A 13,935-nucleotide genomic window follows, 5' to 3' on the forward strand; every position below is an offset into this window, starting at 1 on the left:
GGATATAGACCCAGTCACCTCTACACCATCCGGACCAATCACCAACGCCCCGTCCCCCCACACCAATTGCATGAAGAGAGGCAGCAGGGCACCTCCGCCTACCCCACTGTGCATGCAGAGAGGCAGCGAGACCACCTCACTACCCAACTGCGCATGCAGAGGCAGCGAGGCCCCCTCCCTAACATACAATGCATGCAGAAAGGCAGCAAGACCCCCTCCCTAACATACAATGCATGCAGAGAGGCAGCGAGACCCCCTACCTACCCCACTGTGCATGCAGAGAGGCAGCAAGGCCCCCTCCCTAACCCACTGTGCGTGCAGAGAGGCAGCGAGACCCCATCCCTAACCCACAGTGCATGCAGAGAGGCAGCGAGGCCCCGTCCCTACCGCACTGTGCATGCAGAGCGACAGCGAGGCCCCCTCCCTAAATCACTGTACATGCAGAGAGGCAGCGAGACCCCCTTCCTAACCCACTGTGCTGGCAGAGAGGCAGCAAGGCCTCTTCCATACCACACTGTGCACGCAGAGAGGCAGCGAGACCCCCTCCCTAATCCACTGTGCATGCAGAGAGGTAGCGACGCCGCCCCCCCCTCACCCACTGTGCATGCAGAGAGGCAGCGAGACCCCTTCCCTATCCCACTGTTCATGCAGAGAGGCAGCGACGCCACCTCCTTAACGCATTGTCCATGCAGAAACGCAGCAAGACCCCCTCTGTAACCCACTGAGCATGCAGAGAGGCAGCGAGACCCCCTCCCTAATCCACTGTGCATGCAGAGAGGCAGCGAGACCCCCTCCCTTAACCACTGTCCGTGCAGAGAAGCAGCGAGACCCCCTTCCTACTCCACAGTTCATCCAGAGAGGCAGCGAGACCCCCTCCCTACTCCACTGTGCGTGCTGAGAGGCAGCGAGGCCCCCTTCCTAACCACTGTGCATGCAGAGAGGCAGCGAGACCCTCTCCCTAAACCACTGTCCATGCGTGAGAAGCAGCGAGTCCTCCTTCCTACTCCACTGTGCATGCAGAGAGGCAGCGAGACACCCTCCCTACTCCACTGTGCGTGCAGAGAGGCAGCGAGGCCCCCTCCCTATCCCACTGTGCATGCAGCGAAGCAGCGAGAACCCCTCCCGAAACCGCTGCACATGCAGAGAGGCAGTGGCACACCCTCCCTATCCCACAGTGCATGCAGAGAGGCAGAAAGTCCCCCTCCCTACCGGACTGTGCATGCAGAGAGGCGGCGAGTCCCCCCTCCCGAACACCCTGTCCATGCAGACAGGCAGCAAGGCCCCCTCCCTGCCCCACTGTGCATGCAGAGAGGCAGCGAGACACCCTCCCTACCCCACTGTGCATGCGGAGAGGCAGCGAGAGCCCCCTCCCTACACCACTGTGCATGCAGAGAGGCAGCAAAGCCCTGGTTTAGGGGTTAGGTCTTATGAGGAAAGGTTGAGGGAGCTAGGGCTTTTCTCTTTTGAGCGGAGGAGGATGACAGGCGACTTTATAGAGGTTTATAAGATGATGATGGAGATAGATAGAGTGGACGTTCAGAGAATATTTCCTCGGGGGGATGTAGCTGTTATTGGGGGGCATAATGGTGGGAGATATAGGAGGGATGTCCGAGGTAGGGTCTTTACTCTGAGAGTGGTTGGGGTGTGGAATCAACGGCCTGCTGTGGTAGTGGAGTCGGACACCTTAGGAACTTTCAAGCGGTTATTGGATAGGCACATGGAGCACATCAGAATGATAGGGAGTGGCATAGCTTGATCTTGGTTTCGGACAAAGCTCGGCACAACATCAAGGGCCGAAGGCCCTGTACTGTGCTTTACTGTTCTATGTCTATGTCTAAGGGAGCATCGTACGAGTCTTCCTCAGTATGCGATGTCCTATTCATAATTTGTGTGTGAATGGGAGTAAGTGTTAAAATCTGATTTGTTCTATCAACAAATGTGTGTATTAATGTCTGTGCGTTTGGGTGTGTCTGTGTGTTTGTGTTCCTGTTACTCTAGGAGAGCTTGTGGTGGCACAGGGGAAAGGATTGTTGCCTCACAGCACCAGAGGTCCGAGTTCAATTCCAGGCTTGGCATCTGCCTGTGCAGATTCTGCACGTTCTCCTCTGACTGCGTGGGTTTCCTCCTTGTGCTCCCGTTTCCTCCCACACTTTGAAAGTTTTGCTGGTTAGGTGCATTGGCCGTGCTAAATTCTCCATCAGTGTGCAGGCGCTGGAGTGTGGTGACTTGGGGATTGTCACAGTTACTTCATTTCAATGTTAATGTTCTCATATTTGTTACACTTCTGAATAAACTTTACCAAACATGTTCTCTCTCTGTGAGATCTTGCTCTGGACACATGACCAATAAAATGGATTCTGTAACCTGCTGACTGGGTGGGTGATTAGGAGTGAACTGATGTAGAGGGTAAAAAGGATTCTGTCTCAATCTTTTACTTATGAAGGAAAAAGTATTTGAGGCCATATGTCTATGGAAAGTCACAGCACACAGAAGACATCCTAGCCCTGAGACAATTGTCAGTGGCTGAAAGAACGAATAACTTAACACAGATTCAACAGAAACACCAAGAGCAGCAAACCGAGTACAGTAAATGACAAGGAAATCAATACAGTTAAACAGCCTTTCTCGAATTAAGAACTGGACATAGGGGACGGGACTTTACAGCCTCACTCTTCCCAAAGATGCAAAATCCCGCCCGATTTCAACAGACCTTCCCAATCTCCACCCCTCGCCTGCTCCGATTCCCATGGTGGTTGGGCTGGTACAATTCCAGCCAGTGACTTACCGGGAACACCAACAATAGCGAGGAGGGGATAGTAAAAGCATTGAATCGCCTTCATTAGATACCGAATCCGATAATTTGATGTCATCCACCAAAAGAGATCTGCAGTAAACAGAGAAATCCAAAAGAATAAACTCCTGTCCTTGGTTGGAACATTCCAATCCATTGTTCCCAGATTCTGATCCATTGTTGGAACATTCCAATCCATTGTTCCCAGATTCTGATCTCTCCTCTCCCTCCCTCTCTCTCCACAGCGGCTGATCTCTGTTAGTGTTGGAGTAGTCGCTCCCGCTGACTCAAAGGGACAACACATTGAACGGAATCCCTCATTAATAGAAGAGGGAAAACCATCCAGGCACACGAATCGGATCCATGGAGACTCACATCAATTCCAGTCACTAAACAAACAGCTTCATTTAACCCCCTTCAATCCAACACTTTTTATACCCAAAGTAGAACATTTACAGCCCAGATGGGTTGTTGAGGGTCAGGGATGTATGGAAAGTTGGAAATAATGTAGGGCCAGGCCGTAAATCTTTCAATATTCCTTCTATATAACAGAGGTCCCTCTGCCAGCGTTCATTTCCAGACGGCCAGAATACAAAAGCAAGGGTGTACTGCTGAGGGTTTATAAGACTCTGGTCAGGCCACAACCCGAATATTGTCAGCAATTGTAGGCCCCGAATCTAAGGAAAGATGCTCTGGTCTTGGAGAGGGTCCAGAGGATGTTCACAAGAATGATCCGGGGAATGAAAGGCTTAACGCATGAGGAGCGTCTGAGGATTCTGGGTCTGTACTCGATGGTGTTTGGAAGGATGAGGAGGGGGAGCTCATGGAAACTTACAGAATAATGAAAGGCCTGGATAGAGTGTGACTTGGGGAAGGTGTTTCCATTCGAGGGAGAGACGAGGACATGAGGGCACAGCCTCAGAGGAAAGGGACAGCCCTTTAGAACTGGAGATGTTGGCGTTGGACTGGGGTGGACACAGTCAGAAGTCTCACAACACCAGTTGTCCACTCACCTGATGAAAGAGCAGCGTTCCGAAAGCTCGTGATTCCAAATAAACCTGTGGGACTTTAACCTGCTGTTGTGAGAATTCTTACTTTAGAAATGTGATGAGGAGGAAAGTCTTCAGCCGGCGAGGGGAGAGGATGAATCTGTGGAATTCATTGCAACACAATGCTGTGGAGGCCAGGCCATTGAGTGTATTTAAGAAAGTGACAGATACGTTTTTGACAGGTAAAGGGATCATAGGTTACCGGGAAAAAGCGGGAGAATGGGCCTGAGAAACTTATCAGCCAGAACTGAATGATGTAACAGGCTCGATGGGCCTAATGGCCTAATTCTGTTCCTATATCTTATTGTCTTATGGTTATCATGATTGTGGGTTATGGATGAATTTAACATTAATCTGGATTGATATAGATTACTAAATCCAAGCTGCAGACGATCTGATGTACAGCTTATTTACAGCACAATCTTCGTAAGGGACATCAGACAGATCAATATCCCAGCATCACATATAGTACAGCCTTAGCTATAGTCATCAGATGGAACTAGCTCTGCATTACGTACAGTACAGTCTTAGCTCGAGTCATCAAAACCATCTCTCAGTGTCACGCACAGAACAACCTGATCAAGAGGATTCACATCAAACTTTCTCAGCATTTTCTATTATGAGATTGTAAGGAGGCAAGGGTGACTTGAGGAGAGTGTGGGAGAAGGACACCAGGACACCTAAACAAAGTCAGCAGCACCTTGAGGAGAGTGTGAGAGCAGGACAGTGGGACACCGGGACAGACAGTCAGCACCTTGAGGAGAGTGTGAGAGGGGGACATTGGGACACTGGGACAGACAAGCAGCACCTTGAGGAGAGTGTGAGAGGGGAACACTGGGATAGCGGGGCAGACAACAGCTCCTTGAGGAGAGTGTGAGAAGGAGACACTGGGACACCAGGACAGACAAGTAGCACCTTGAGGAGAGTGTGAGAGGGGCACAGTGCGACACCGGGACAGACAGTCAGCAACTTGAGGAGAGTGTGAGAGGTAGACACTGGGAAACCGGGACAGAGAAGCAGCACCTTGAGGAGAGTGTGAGAGGGAGACACTGGGACACCGGGACAGAGAAGCAGCACCTTGAGGAGAGTGTGAGAGGAGGACACTGGCACACCGGGACAGACAAGCAGCACCCTGAGGAGAGCATGAGAGGCGGACATCGAGGATTGAAGCTACTGGTAGAGTTGTGCAGCACTGGTACTGAGACTGTTTGTTTCTGTCCTGTGGTGCTGAGGATTCTCTTCAATATGTGCCCCCTGTGATTGTTTCGAAAATCTGAATAAGTGAATGGAGCGTGACCAATGCCAACGTCAGGTAGATTCGATGGGACATTGAATGGTTTGTCTCCCTATATTTGTACTTTAATTTTAATTTTCCAAATGACCCAACAAATTCAGTTAAACTGCTGCAAGATGAAATAGTTGTGTTTTGTTGCCTCGAGTAAACTTTTCATGTCATTGCTCTTAGGTAGTCGGTACCCAGAGCCTCGTATTCTGATGGTTATTCACCGCACTCTCGGGATCTTGTTTCTTGACCTTGACTCACCATCTCACTTCCAATGTGAGTTTAATCCTCACGCCTTGTTCTATATTGGATTCAGCTTCCTAACATCATCTCCTATAGGATTGGGTGGGAGATTTCTAGAGCTTGGCACAAATGTTCAACATAGAACATAGAACAGTACAGAACAGTATCGGCCCTTCGGCCCTTGATGTTGTGCCGAGCTTTGTCCGAAGCCATGTTCAAGCTATCCCACTCACTATCATTCTGGTGTGCTCCATGTGCCTATCCAATAACCGCTTGAAAGTTCCGAAAGTGTTCGACTCCCCTATCACAGCAGGCACCCCATCCACACCCCAACCACTCTCTGAGTAAAGAATCTACCTCGGACATCCTTTCTACATCTCCCACCATGAACCTTATCGTTATGCCCCCTAGTAACAGCTACATCCGCCCGAGGAAATAGTCTCTGAACGTTCACTCTATCTATCCCCCTCATCATCTTATAAACCTCTATTATATCGCCTCTCATCCTCCTCCGCTCAAAAGAGAAAAGCCCTACCTCCCGCCACCTTTCCTCATAAGACCTACCCTCCAAACCAGGCAGCATCCTGGTAAATCTCCTTTGCACTCTTTTCAATTCTTCCACGTCCTGCTTACAGTCAGGTGACCAGAACTGCACACAATATTCCAAATGTGGTCTCAACATGGTCCTGTACAGTTGCAACGTTTGTTAGATTCACTCTAAAGTCCCAGATAGATATCTGTCCCCTGCTCACTGAATCTACACAATGGAGCTCAATGAAAATGATTCATCTTCCACAACCGTTCTCTCGGTTGAACTTGTTGTGAATCCTCGGCTACAACAACACATATATTCCAGCAAGATTTTGGTTCAACTTCTCCCAACAGCACTGATTGGCTCCTCTGCCTCTGGTACCAAGCCAGCACCAATGGATCATGATCAAAATTAGCTGGCACCACTGATTATCCTGAGTATTCTGCCCTATAGTGCTCCAAATCCCAAAAGCCACAAACACTGATTCAAAGGATATAGAAGCAATTTTAAACATTGTTAACCCAGCAGGAGGACATGGAGAAGGCCATCAATCCCATCACCATTGCTCTACCTGCCATGTCCACTGGGTTGTATCCATATGGAAATATATGAATTGGGAGTCGAAGTGGGCCGTTCGAGCCATCGAACATGTTCCGCCACCATTCAGTAAGATCACAGCTGATCTGAATGTGCCTTATCTCTGCCTAACTCTGAGAACCATTGACTCCCTTGTTAGTCAGCAATCTATCTACCTCTGTCTTCAAAATGTTCATTGACCCTGTCCTCCACCACTTTCTGGGGAAGAGAGTTCCAAACATTTCACAAGCTGTAGGACAGAATACTTCGGATAATCTTCTCACTCTGACTGTCCCCCAAATGAAATCCAAGGGTGTTTGTCCATCAAGCCAAGGCCCTTGATTGGTTGATATTTCATGATATTGCAGAGCAAGTCTCGCTCTCACACTGAGCATCACCTTGAGATTAAACATCAGAGTCGGTTCATCAGCACAACCAGTTCCAGTGGAACTCACAGACTCTGACTCACGGCCTGATTTATCTAGGAGTGAATGTGGTCGGCTAAGACGTGATTGGCTTGTCTCGACATCATTACATTGTAACATAATTTGTGAACATGATAATGAGCAATGTGATCATTATAATGGAACCAGTAATATAGATGCAGAGTAGGATAGATTAGTTGAAGTTGCGGTTGCTAATAAATCTTCAATATTGTTGCTCATAGATAGTCTGGGTCCTGGAACGTGGGTAATGATGGTCACACAGCCCAACTCTCACGTATGTCTCTCACTGACTGGCTGCTATCGGTCCTTGAATTTGGTGCTCACTCCGTGCTGTTTAAATGTTTGCAGCTGTATTACTGGCGTCAGTCTGAAGTGTGGGCAGTAGTACCTTCCTTTACTGTGCCTCACACTAAAGGTTCAGGAAGGCATTTACCATCTTCTCCACTCTCCCCTCCACTTGTACACAATAAATCTGAACAGAAGTGGCTCATCAACTATTGCCCTTCTCTTGGGCAGCAACTTATTGTAAAATCTTGATGTGAATAACATGTATAGTGCAGTGAATTGGAATGGGCTCCATGTAAACCTTCGCATTGGCACCAATCAATTCCCCAGCCAATGATTGAACCCCAGCCTCAGTGGTCCTGATCAATGTCTCTGGCATCATTGATGACCTGGAGCATTCAACTCGACAAACTCAATAGGATGTTGGAACATTGGGTTCATCCTTCACTCGGGGAATGTGGCAGCGAGAAGGCTGATATTCTCCTTAAGGCCCATTGCCTGCAGGTCTTATTCTGACTTTTTTTACATTCCGGTTCATTCTATCATGACGGCCAAAGTGGAACCCAGGGATGTTTACCCAAGACCTGCATCATGTTGCTGCCCTTTAACTGGATGAGGGATACTGTGATTTCACAGTGAGATCACACATTTCATTAGGTTTGTAAACTGGATAAATTAGAGACAGAAGGCTGCACACCCCGTTCCAGTGACAGAAATGGAGCTGCACTGACCCTTACTCTCTGGCTGATCCGTTTAGGAGTGAAAGCGGATGTGCAGAAGGTCTGAACATCTTTGTTTTGCGAAGGGAGCTTGAACAATGGAACATTGGCAGCCAGCTGGCACTCACAAGGTTGGTGCTGTAAAATGTTTGTTTTTACAGGTAGTTGAGAACCTTCCTCTTGAGGCTACTGATTGATATTGAGTCTAGTGTCGGGATGGAAGGAATGACAAAATAAGGGCAGAGTGAACACATCAACATTCAGCTGCTCAACTTTTCCACTAACACCGAGCACTCAGATGTGAAAAAGGAAGTGTGGAGGGTTGAAGAAATTCTTCATACAGACAGTTAGCACGAGCGGCTTTAGAGACAGAAACTGGGAAATGATTTGAAGAAGTTGTAAGTTGCTCAACTCCAGAACTTACGGATTCTTCTGCTTTTCATAGTGAGCTGACACCAGTAAAATTACAAGAAATGCAACAATCCCAATCAGTTTTACACTTAGAATCTACAGTATTTATGGGGTGAATGGTTTTACTATTTGAGGGAAGCTATAAAATACCTGTTGTTATACTTGTTACTGTCCAGTATTTTCTGTGTCTAATTTCTTCTGCTCCAGGTAGATGGTTCGTGTCAGGATGAATGTGAAGAAATGGGGTTTTGACCAATCTGCCACAAAGTGAAATGATGAGAAATGAAGTATCAAAGGCAAGGGGATCAATTACAAGAGAGATCGAATCCCAAACCAAAACCAATCATTGCCTGTAGAAAGCTAAGGAGGAATGGAGGACAATTGAAATTCTCTTCCCGTCATCATCCTCTGTGTCCCAGTCTTTTTCTCAGTGCCAGCTCTACATCCTTTAAATTATTTTCAATTGATGGTGAGCAATGACCTTCCCACAGACCTCTATCTAAATGCTGTGTTACTGGGAATGGTTGAGGGACGGGAACATTGCAACTTTGACAGGAAAGTTAGATCAATATCTGAAGTAGTTGAATTTGTTCGTCAAACTGAAAGGGATGGAAATAGAGAATTGTGATAGTGAGAAATGCATTGAGTGGAGTGGAAACAAAGTCAGTGTTAGTGCAGGGTGAGAGTGAGACATTGCTGTGATGGCACAATGACGTGGCTGAGTGAGCACTTTTGGCTTTTCAGATGAGGAAGTGTCTGGAGAGACAGGAATGAATGGAGGTGTAAGGGGTATTGTTTCGTGGAGTCGTGCAGGGAAATGCTGGGAAAGTAAGAGTGTGACGCTCAGCACCTGAGCGAGTTATGTCACGCACTTTCCCCATCTCCTGCGGGCCTTGAACTTCTTGAAACACATTTCCCATGTTTGCGAGTCCACAATGCTCCTGCTCACTTCCTCAGCCACTTCCATTCATGCTGCTGGTTTTACGAGGCTGGACTTTTCCTTCCGTCCTTGACAACTATGACCTAATTTCAATCACCAGATCCCACAGCAAGAGCTCCATCTGAGTGTCTGAGCCATGCTCAGACACTCAGATGGGGAAATGTAGACACGGCCTTTCCGTTTCTCCTCTCCATTCCCGTGGTTGCGAAAGCCTGAGGAGAGGATTGTACGATTCAGCCATCAGAGCCTCTGGCTGGTCAAATGTTATCCAGCTGATGCAGATCTCAGCAATGACATGCTATGAAATCCAGATCCCCTTGAGAAATGTTTCCTTTCATAGATTCAGTGCATCAATCCCAGACTCAGAATCAGGGTGCTAATGCCATGGATGAATTAAATGTGTTAAATGCTGCCATTCTGACCTCAGAGACACAATCGAGAATCCCAATGCATTTCAAGAATAAGGAACGACCCTCCTTTAATTTAGGGAATCATAATTTTCCCAAACACTATCCAATTGTTACTCTGGGTAATGAAGCTTGGTACTGCAAGGCCAAGTATACCAATGGAGTGTTGATGGACAACCCTCCTTTAATTTAGTGAATCATTATTTTCTGAAAAACTGGGCTGGATGTTGAGGTCGAATTCTTTTTAGATTATTGTATACCAGCAGTGTAATAACGGGAATACTGCGCACGCAACATGTGTTGCAAATATACCTACAGCATGACTCACACTTATATCTCAAGCTGATTTCACTATTCATGCTGGAATTCTTGGCAAATATTTCATCAGCTGATTTAAGTCACCATTCCCATACAAGTGTCTCCACCACCTTTGACCTCAGCACTACGTGGCTACTTCCCAGCATTCTGTGCAGTATATTTGAATGAGAATCATCCCCCTTGTAAACTGGTACAGGTACTGGACCCCTTATCCAGCGTCCCAGAAACAGGAGGGTCTCAGAAGCCGGTTACACTTGACGCTGACGCCACATGATACAATTTGTAATTGACGCGCAGAATAATTTGTCAAGTCCCAGATTCCCATATCCATTATCTGACACGCAGTTTAACCATTGTTCGAACATGTCTCTCTTTATATAATTCCAGACTTTATTGCTTCTGTTTTCATGTCAAAAGTCCCGTGGCTGGCAGGAGCACCAAGACAAAAGGCCACTGACTATGAAGCAGAAAGTAGAGTTACTGATGCGTCTGGAGAAAGGCACCTCAGGGAAAAGGTTAAGCAAATAGAATGGTGTCGGGACATCAACCATTTATGATCTGAAGAAGAAAACGGAGAAATTAAATGTTTTGCTGACAGTGATGTGCCCAAATTAATGGATAATCAGAATATCCTCCATCAGTCAAAGATTGTCCATGTCGACAAATTGTTATTCGAGTGAATCAGATACTGTCAGAGTGCAACATATCAATTGGATATTCATTACCATGGCCTAAGCGAAAGTGTTCCATAAAGGGCTGGGCCTAACAACAGCATATTGTTGAGCGTCGGGATGGCAGAACAATTTTACAAACTGCCATGTGTGTGTGTGTGTGTGTGCTGAAAGAATATGGTGAAGAAATCTCCGCTGACCATGAAGCTGCAGCGACATACTTGGATGAACTTTCCATGATAATATTGGAAGAAGTTCAAAGAGCAGGGCATGTGTACATGTGTTATTGGTAACAGTCAGAAGTATACATTTTTCAAAGGGATCAGAGTCTTCCCTCTTGTTTACAAGGCCAATCAATCAGTGCACATGGATGTCTCAACCAATTTTCCTTGACTGGTACGACAGCCATTTTGTCCCTGAAGCCAGGCCTCATTGCCGGACCTGGGGGTTCCTGAGAGCTGCATGGTTATTTTGTCCTCTTCAGGAACATTGTTTTCAGAACTTATTTTCTGCTCAAATGTGTGACCCCCATTCAGCCCACGGATTAATGCATTTTGCAGGCAATCGCGACCAGATACAAAGCTGAATTCATGCACAAAATGTTCATTGCATTGAACAGATGCTTGGGTGGGAGGGAATTCCAAGAAGTATTCTTGGACAATGCACTCTGCAGTGCTGCCAAGGCCTGAGTCAATATACCCCAAAGTAGTTTGATAAATGGATGGCGCAACCTAAAGCCATTTGCCATGTACCTAACTCGTGATGGTGAAATTATACCATATCACCTTGATATACTCTTCCCTACCGCCTCACCACAGCATGGAAACTCCTTGAACCGCTGATGAGGAATATGAGGAGCAGCAATGCTAAAACCAATAGGAACAGCAGCTGCTGGAGCAAAACCAGCAGCAGCAGCAGCTGTCTTCACCAAGTTTCGTTGATTCGTACTCAAACCATTTTTCCCTGAAACCAAGGCTGGTTGGAATGCGAATACTTACAACTAATCAAGTCTTTAAGAAACGAAACAATGTGAGTGGAGAGAGCATCAAGACAGGCTAAAAAGATGTGTATTGTCTCCAGACAAGACAGCCAGTGAAACTCTGCAGGTCCACGCAACTGTGGGAGTTACAAATAGTGTGACATGAACCCAATATCCCGGTTGAGGCCGTCCTCGTGTGTGCGGAACTTGGCTATCAGTTTCTGCTCAGCGACTCTGCAACGTCGCGTGTCGTGAAGGCCGCCTTGGAGAACGCTTACCCGAATATCAGGTGATTGTCGAGCCAGGCAAGACTGTTCTCTGCCTGTTGGGGAGCACTTCAGCGGTCCGGGCATTCGGCCTCTGATATTCGGGTAAGCGTTCTCCAAGGTGGCCTTCCCGACACACGACGGCGCAGAGTCGCTGAGCAGAAACTGATAGCCAAATTTCGCATACGTGAGGACGGCCTCAACCGGGATATTGGGTTCATGTCACACTATTTGTAATCCCCGCAGCCTGTCTGGACCTGCAGAGTTTCACTGGCTGTCCTGTCTGGAGACAATACACATCTTTTTAGCCTGTCTTAATGCTCTCTCCACTCACATTGTTTGTTTCTTAAAGGCTTGATTAATTGTAAGTATTTGCATTCCAAACATTATTCATGTAAATTGAGTCTGTGTCTTTATAAGCTCTGTTTGTGAACAGAATTCGCACTCACCTGAAGAAGGGGCTTAGAGCTTCGAAATCCTGTGTGGCTTTTGCTACCAATAAACCTGTTGGACTTTAACCTGGTGTTGTTAAACTTCTTACTGTGTTTACCCCAGTCCAACGCCGGCATCTCCACATGAGGATTTCTACAGCAGGGTGCGCAGCTCAATTATCAAGGAGTAAAATATCCTTGCAGCCCGGAGGACGTCCCAGAGACTGACAATGAGCCCTGGTTTCAGGGAAAAATGGTTTGAGTACGAATCAACGAAACTTGGTGAAGACAGCTGCTGCTGCTGCTGGTTTTGCTCCAGCAGCTGCTGTTCCTGTTGGTTTTAGCATTGCTGCTCCTCTTGTCCCTCATCAGCGGTTCAAGGAGTTTCCATTCTGTGGTGAGGCAGTGGGGAAGAGCACATCAAGGTGACATGGTTTTATTTCACCATCACTAGTTAGGAACATGGTAAATGGCTTCAGGTTACGCCATCAAATTAACAAAAGCCATTTAAAAAAAAAAACGATTCCTGCCATATTGGAAAGCAAACAGATTAGTTCAATAGGCAGCCTTAATTGTGGAACAGTTAAAGGATAACTAATTCATTAAAAGATGTGTTAGGTTGGTATGGTGATCATATCCTCCGCTCCAGCACCATCCCTTCCTCTATTGAGTTTAAAGCCCTCTCTACTTCCCTCGTTATGTAGTTTGCAAGAACGTTGCTGGCAGCAGGTTCAGATGTAGATCATCCCAACGGTACAGCCCCCACTTTCTCCAGAACTGATGCTAATGTCCCACAAGCTGAAACTTACTTCTTCCACCAGTCTTTCAGCCATGTATTCATCTCTCTAATGTGATGTGCACTATGCTAATTTGCATGTGGCTGAGGTAATCATCTCCAGATTATAACCTTGTGTGTTCTGTTGTTTAATTCAGTGTCTATTTCCTGATAATGTCTGTGCAGAAGCTGCTTCTTCATTCTACCTATGTCATTGGTACCGACATGGTCCACAACAGTGGGATCCTCCTCACAACCACGGTCATCTCCAGCCAGATGTCCTGAACTCTGGCATGGGGCAGGCAACACAGTCAACAGCACTCTGACTCCTTGTTACAGAGAAAATTGTCAATCCCTCTGATGAAGGAGCAGCACTCCGAATGCTCGTGCTACCAAATAAACCTGCTGGACTTGAACCTGGTGTTGTGACTTCTTACCTTGCCTACCCGAGTCCAACGCCGGCATCTTCACATCATCAATCCCTCTCACCATACGGTCACTTACTCCCACTAATTTACTCTGTGCTTCTCCCATCCCAGCCCCTCACCTCCCCCCACGGCCCACTGAACAGCTTCCTATACCACAATGCCACGGCCAGTCAGATCATGTGTGTCCAACTGACGCACATGTTAGACCGCTTGACGGCTCTGGAGTGGTGGATGAATATACTTTGTAGCATCGACGATGCTGTAGAAGTCGTGGATACCGTGTTCAGTGAGTTGGGCACACCGCAGGTAACAGTTACTGAGGGAGATAGAGAATGGGTGACCACCAGACAGAGGAAGAGTAGGAAGGCAGTGTAGGGCCCCCCTGC

The sequence above is a fragment of the Mustelus asterias genome, unplaced genomic scaffold, assembly GCF_964213995.1.
Source record: "Mustelus asterias unplaced genomic scaffold, sMusAst1.hap1.1 HAP1_SCAFFOLD_134, whole genome shotgun sequence".
NCBI lineage: Eukaryota > Metazoa > Chordata > Chondrichthyes > Carcharhiniformes > Triakidae > Mustelus > Mustelus asterias.